At 37.4% G+C, this 7,166-nt stretch overlaps 1 long non-coding RNA gene across 1 annotated transcript; it reads left to right on the top strand.

The window, feature by feature from the left end:
- Positions 1-821: 821 nt before the first annotated feature.
- On the top strand, positions 822-6,698 carry LOC115279477. Its single transcript, XR_003903460.1, has 3 exons — positions 822-969; positions 6,113-6,241; positions 6,562-6,698. It is a non-coding gene; the product is annotated as an uncharacterized LOC115279477 (long non-coding RNA).
- Positions 6,699-7,166: the final 468 nt, after the last annotated feature.

The following is a 7,166-nucleotide window of genomic DNA, read 5'->3' on the forward strand; positions in this document are numbered from 1 at the left end:
ACACTGCTCCTTGGCTATAAATTCTCACTCTTCCTTGTTGATTTTGGAATTGAACCCAGTCTTTCTCCCACCCTGCAAACCCCCATTGCAGTGATCCCTATAGTTACCACAGTGGTCGTCCTTAAATACAGTCTGCCTTACCATTATTTTACAAATGTTGTAAATAATTTTTCCTTAACATAGCCGTGGAATTCCTATCTTCTATGTCATATGTTGATCCCAAATATAATAATACTAATTAGTATCATCTCCCCTTTATGTTGCTTATTTTTTCTTGAAAAAAGATGGTTTTGCTCCCTTCCACATTTACGAACATGATACATGTTAAATAAAATTATCCTTGCCACATATGTATAAATATTATGGTCACAGAAGCCACAGCAATTAGACTATAGTTGGGGGATTAAAAGTATATTCTTCTCTTCCCCAAAGTTTACATAGATTGAATTTTGATAGATTTGGCCTTTGAAATAAAGTAAAATATTTGGGAATATCTACTTTCATTATATCTAATTTGTATGTGTATAATATAATTTATTTCTCTAACGCAAAACTTTCTTTTTTCTAAATTTTATTTATTTTTGAGAGAAAGAGAGAGAGAGCAAGTGGGGTGGAGGGTTGTACAGAGAGAGAGAGAATCTGAAGCAACGGCAGTGATCCGATCAAGGTGGGGCTGGAACTCAGGAATTGTGAGATCATGACCTGAGCTGAAGTCAGCTACCCAAGTGCCCTCCAATGGAAAACTTTCAAATCTACCATTTAAAACAAGTGCATAGATCATAAATGACATTTTTAGAGTCTATTTCAAGGAGATTGTGAAAAATTCTCTTTCGTTTGCAGATGTGATTACCATGAAAATGAGACTTGCTTTCTTTCTCAATACCAGTTTGAGCTTCCCTGAGCCAATAGAAAGGAAGTATTGCTGTTCTTCACTTCTTCAGATTCATTCCCAACTGCATTCCCCAAAATGTAAGCCAGACCCAGGAACAAATGCCATTTGGCCAGTCATAGTGAAGGCCATTTTGATAGCCAAAGCAGTGGGGGTGGGGGGGTACTTTTCACCTTAATGGTACCAAAATTTTCCGTCACTGGCAAAGCATACAGAAGCCAGACAGTCCCTTGGAAGAATAACTATAGTTATTCACCAGCCAGCTCTTATCTAAATTATTTCTTTAAGTATGGATTTATAGCTACTCACTGTTTCCCCAGAGTTGTTTTTGTTTTGTTTTGTTTTGTTTTGTTTTGTTTTGTTTCATATGGTATGGTTTGGTTTGGTGTTCCCTCTGTCTAGGCTGCATAATCATGATTTCTGTCTTTGAAACCCTTCTCATTCTTCAATGCCTAGCTCAGGGCAAATTTACTGAAAATAATCTTTAACAAAATGTAAAAGCTCATATAGTTTTGATCAAACAAAATGCTTGCAATGCACATAGAGATACGAATTTTTTAAAAGAGAAAATATGGAAACTATTATGTTGAAGTTGACTTTCGATTTTCTGAAGTCTGTGGTTATCTACATTCATATTCGTTACCTAAGGAAAAGGTGCTTGCTAATTGCACCTAGAGACTTCTCTGTTATCTAGCAACACAAAAATGATAAAGGCAAACCAGTGAAATCATTGCCAGACACACTCAGCGTGAATTAATCTCATGTTCTCCTGTGATTTAACAGTGTCTTAGCTTTCAACTACCTTGGAGCACTTAAAAAATTCAATTGCACAAACATTGATTGAAGACCTGTTAGGTGAAAAATAACATACGAGGGATGAAGCTATGTGCATGAACAGGATATGAGTCAACAGAAACATAGAGAAAGAATGAACGAATACCCCAAAGGGGAAGCTATAAGTGAAAGTAGGGGAAATGGAGGAAGAAATATAATAATCTAGGTCTGCGGAATAGGAAAGCATTCTAGGCAAAAAAAAAAAAAAAGTGTTGCCACGTAGAGCACAGAGCTCTCTTGAACAGTTTATAATCCACTGTGTGATTATAATATTTGTGTGTCTAAAAATGGCCTGGACAGTTTTTTAAAAACAGAGATTCCCATGGGACACCTGGGTGACTCAGTCGGTTGAGTGTCTGGCTTCGGATCAGGTCATGATCTCACAGTTCGTGGGTTCAAGCCCCGTGTAAGGCTCTGTGCTGACAGCTAGTTCAGAGCTTGGAGACTGTCTTCAGAATCTGTGTCTCCCCCTCTTTCTCTGATCCTCTCCTGCTCGCACGCTCTCTGGCTGTCTCTCAAAAATAAAACATTAAAAAAAATTTTTTAATGGAGATTCCCAGGGCTGCTTGTCTGGAGAGTCTGATCAATAGGTCTGGATTGGGGTCCGAGGACTAGTGTTCCAGGTGATTCTGATGTCGGTGGCCCTGATGCAAATCTGAAAAGTCCTGGACTGAATGTAGATGATAGAAGGCACAAAATGAAGTCCAGACTAGAAATTTGCTTGGGAGTAGATTGTGAAGAGCTTAGAATGTCTGTCTCACAAAGTAAAACTCAGTTAAGAGTCAGTGGAGACTTTAGGGAAAACTGAGGGTCGAAGTTTAGGAATCTAACTTTGAATTACAAAGAGCTTAAAAAGAGACAAGTACTAACACTTCTGTGACTTTTAAAATTAGCAATGTCAGTGGGGATTTAGCAGAAGTGAGAGACTATGCCCGCAAGACTTGGGGCGTCTATGGATTGGAAATTAGGTGAGCAGGAGAAGCCAAAATGATGTGTGATTTCTAGTCTAAGGGATACTTACAACAAAATCAAAGAACGGGAAGGCAGAAATCAATAAACTTAGTTTAAAACCTGATATCTTTGAGGTAAAACATTTCTACAGTGGTATTTACTAGGTCCTTAGAAATGTGTGTCTGGAATGCAAAAGGCAGGTCATGGCTTTATTCATTCATTCATTCATTCATTCAATCCTTCCTTTAATAAATATCAACCAGGTGTGTATTGGGTTCTAGATGTGGAGTAGATATTTATGAGCAGAGAGAAAGAAAGGCTTTGTCTTCATCATTCTTACATTTTAGAGGAGTCAGAATACAAATAAATATACAATATCCTGTCAGGTGGGAAAAAGTCTGTAGAGGAAAAACTAAAAGGAGAGAGGAAAACAGAGCAGTTCAGAGGGTGCTATTTTTTGTTGGGAAAGTCAGGATAAACTTCTTGGTGACCTCTAAAATGAGACGACGAGAAAGTTAAGAAACAAGCAAGCAAAACGAATAACTGAAAGAAAGATGATTCCAGATGCCGTAGTCTAGCTAAGTAATTTTATATCTTCCAACTGTGAAGCTGATCTATGTGCATTCGTGTTCTCATCAATTGAACAATTATTGACTGAATCCTACTCTGTGCCAGGCATCTTACTTACATGTTTGTAAGCAAAATAAATCACTGCCTCCCAAAATAAACACTGATGCCACAGAGTTTACATTGGATTAGGGGAAATCAATAAACAAACAAATAAGAAGGGTGAGTCATCAGTGATGAAGGAGCATAAGGCAAGCTGTGGGCAAAGTTCGAGCTAGCACCCCCTTCCTCCCACACACCCCAAGGTGGAATATGTGTGATATTCCTCAAACACGCCTGGCTACCCAAACAAGGAAGGTATTTAAGTGCTTGCCATGGTGATGTAGGAAACAAAGGCAAATTAAAAATTAAATTCCCTATTGCCTAAAGCCATTGACAGGTCCTTGAAATAGCCAGAGTGACCTTCCTCTAGGAGCTCCACTGCCTCATTAAGGACACTTTGCTAGGGAAAAAAAAATTTGGTTTAACGTTATTCTGATCCCCCCAGGATCCTATAAGTCTACTTTAACATATAAACAATCCTTTAGAAACTTCCTTTATCTGAATACCCCCAAGGTAGGTGCTGGCAATCATGCTGTAGGCTTATGGCTCTCTGATACACATCTGAAGGGTCTCATGACTGAGATGTTACTAAACTGTAATCAGTGGCGTTTTCCTAACAACATCTAATCCCTAAAGGTCGTGGAAACCTTGCTTCCAAAATATCTTAGAGACTCACTCTATCCCTGACCCCCTCTCCAGCTGAGGGTATATCCGTTACTGTCACAATCCCAGAGCAGCTCTTTCTGCCCACAAGTCCTTGTCCCTGTGCTTTAATAAAATCACCACCATTTTGCACCAATGATGTCTTCAGGAATTCTTTCTTGGCCACCAGCTCCAAGCCCCACAATCACCCCAAAACCCCATCGACAGGAGAAAAAGTAAAATCAGGAGCAGAGAAGTAGAATATGAAATATTACAGGGGATTTAGTGTAAATGTTAGATCGTAACCATGGGCTTGGAAGGCCTCCCAGGAAGGTGACTTCTAAGTAAATGTCTCAAAGAAATTGAAAAGGTAGCCATGGGCTAGCTGAAGAAAAAAAAGAAAAAGAAAAGAAAGCTTTCCAGGTAGAAAGGACAGTCAATATAAAGATATGGCAGCAAAATAGTGCTTGGTGTGCTCAGGCTAGTTGGCTGGAGAAATCAGTAGTACATGAAGCTGTTGCAGGGTGATGATGAAAAGACCACCAAATGCTGAATTGAAGCGAGTCAAAGTTTTATTCACCTCGGGGCCAAACCTGATCTCCTGATGGTAGGGAGAAAGTGCAGAGAATGGCCCTGAACAAAGGCTACAGTGAGATTATATAGACATTCACAGGATTCCATGATAGCCAATTACATTCTAATACACAGACACTAGTTTTTGGCGGGAACCTATCAATTTAGTTCTTTGTTCTTTAAGATGACCGATCATAGTTAACTGACAGTGACTAAGCAAATTTTCTGGAGGCTTGGTCTTGGCTGGATCTTAGCAACCGTAGAAAAGGGGTGGGGGAGCAGTTTGCAACAAATTATTCATTACATTCCATAAGTAAGTTAACCCTTTACATTCCATAAGCCTATAACAGAGGCAAGTGAGATAATGCAGGTCCCTGGAGATCATTACAAAGCCTTTGCCTTTTGCTTTGAAATAGACTAGAAGCCATTAGAAGTTCTTAAATAATGGAGCCACGTGGTCGTATATGTATATTTTAATTTTTTCTATTTTAAAATGTTTTCTTTAATTTTAATTCCAGGGGTACCTGGGTGGATCAGTTGGATAAGCATCTGACTTTGGCTCAGGTCATAATCTCTCGGTTTGTGGGTTTGAGCTGACAGCTCAGAGCCTGGAGCCTGCTTCGGATTCTCTCTCTCTCTCTCTCTCTCGCTCTCTCTCTCTCTCTTTCTATGCCCCTTCCTGCTCATACATTGTCTATATCTCTTTTAAAAATAAACATTAAAATTTTTTTAATTTAATATAGTTAATATACAATGTTATATTAGTTTCAGGTGTACAACACAGTGATTCAATAATTCTATACATTATTCAGTGTTCATTGTGATAAGTGTACCCTTAACCTTCTTCTCTTCTTTCCCCCAACCCCCATGTACCTCCCCTCTGGCAACCACCAGGTCGTTCTCCATAGCTAGAGTTGGTTATTGGCTCTGTATATCTCTCAGGGTAGAAAGGCACAGAAAGAACTTATAGAGTTACTGTACTTTAAATTACTATTTAATGTATTAAAAAGCTATAAATCCCATACATATTTTCCTTAATTCTTTAAGTTCATTATATATATTATGTATTCATAAACTTAGTAAAATAAGTACTATTCCCCTTTCCTTGATTAATATTTGATTCACTCATATTGTATAGAAAAAAATGTTTAACACTTTTAATGTAAGTAAGATTCATTAAAATTCTAAATTCATGTGTCAATCTAATAGATTTGATTTCCTTTTTGTGCATTTCAAGTGCTTGACAATGCAAGTTTATGGACCTAACAACAACAAAAACATCTTTCCAAGTACTTAAACCATCCTTGTAAGCCAAAAGTCATCAAACACATACAGTGACTATCAAGTTCCTTTTTCAAAATGTTTATGACTATAGTTGAATTTCTTATGCTTATTAACTTAAAGCCATAGCTTTAAAATTAAATAAAATTCCCTAAAGACCTAAATTATAAGAAACATTAAAAACACACTTATTATATTAAACGTGATACAAAGTATTCATATTCTTTCTAATCCTTGCTTTCATCATTTCAATGTTCACCCATGTCTTTCCAGACTGAAATGTTTACCCCATTAATGGGATCAGATTTACCATCAGAGTTGAGTCTTACATCTACCTAGAGTTGCCTAATGGACCAAGATGTGAGCCCAAGAAACCTACTTTATCATCTTAAGAGAGCCAAGGTAACATATATAGCCACAGATATGGTTTTATATTTCTCAGAGACCTGAAAGCAGATATAAGACCCAAGCTATATGCCAACAGTGTGTTTCTATTGCAAACACTCCCAAAATAAACTTAGATTGTATTGCAATGAAATGATGAAAGCAAGGATTATAAAGAATATGAATACTTTGTACAGTGTGTTTCTATACAGGTCAACAGCCGGACATGTGACTCAAGACCAAACTCTTCACATGACTAAGCTCGGCCACCCACATTGCCCTTAGTTCAAGCTGTACTTTTACTTATTTCCTCACTTTTCGCTGCTTTATTTCAACAGATTCTGACAATCCCTACATGAGTTCTTTCATCACCTGAAAAGATATTCAATGAAACTATTTACTGCCGGATTTAATTCTGCACTCCCGTCGTATATTTCTCTACCTGTAATTCTAAAAACACGCTACTGTCATTTCATTCAAGTTCAAGTTCTTCTTTGTCGGTTGCTTGTCTCTGCAGCTGTACCTGCAAGTGATAATAAATCTATTTTTTTAAAAATTAATATCGTTTCTGTCCAATATTCCTGAGGAACAGACAGGGAACAGGCTTTAACTTCATCTTGTTGATAAGAATATTGAGACACAAGAAGAAACAACTTAACTAGCATTACCTAACTTTGGAGTTGTTTAATCAAAAGAACCTCTCAGTTATGTTGGCATTTCATGCTCAAGTTCTCATTCTTGGATCATTTAACTCTTTTAAAGGAAGATTAGTAAATATTTGTGTCCAAATATTAAAACCTTAAATCACAATATGAATTGATTACAGAATACCAAAGGTTATAAATGAGCAAGAAGCTCTAGAAAACTTCTGGAAACTTACCAGTCCTGCAAATCAAAGTAAAAAGAAGGTCCTTCATCTAAGATTAGCTCAGAATGAACTAAC

The sequence above is a fragment of the Suricata suricatta genome, chromosome 15 (assembly GCF_006229205.1).
Source record: "Suricata suricatta isolate VVHF042 chromosome 15, meerkat_22Aug2017_6uvM2_HiC, whole genome shotgun sequence".
Lineage (NCBI taxonomy): Eukaryota > Metazoa > Chordata > Mammalia > Carnivora > Herpestidae > Suricata > Suricata suricatta.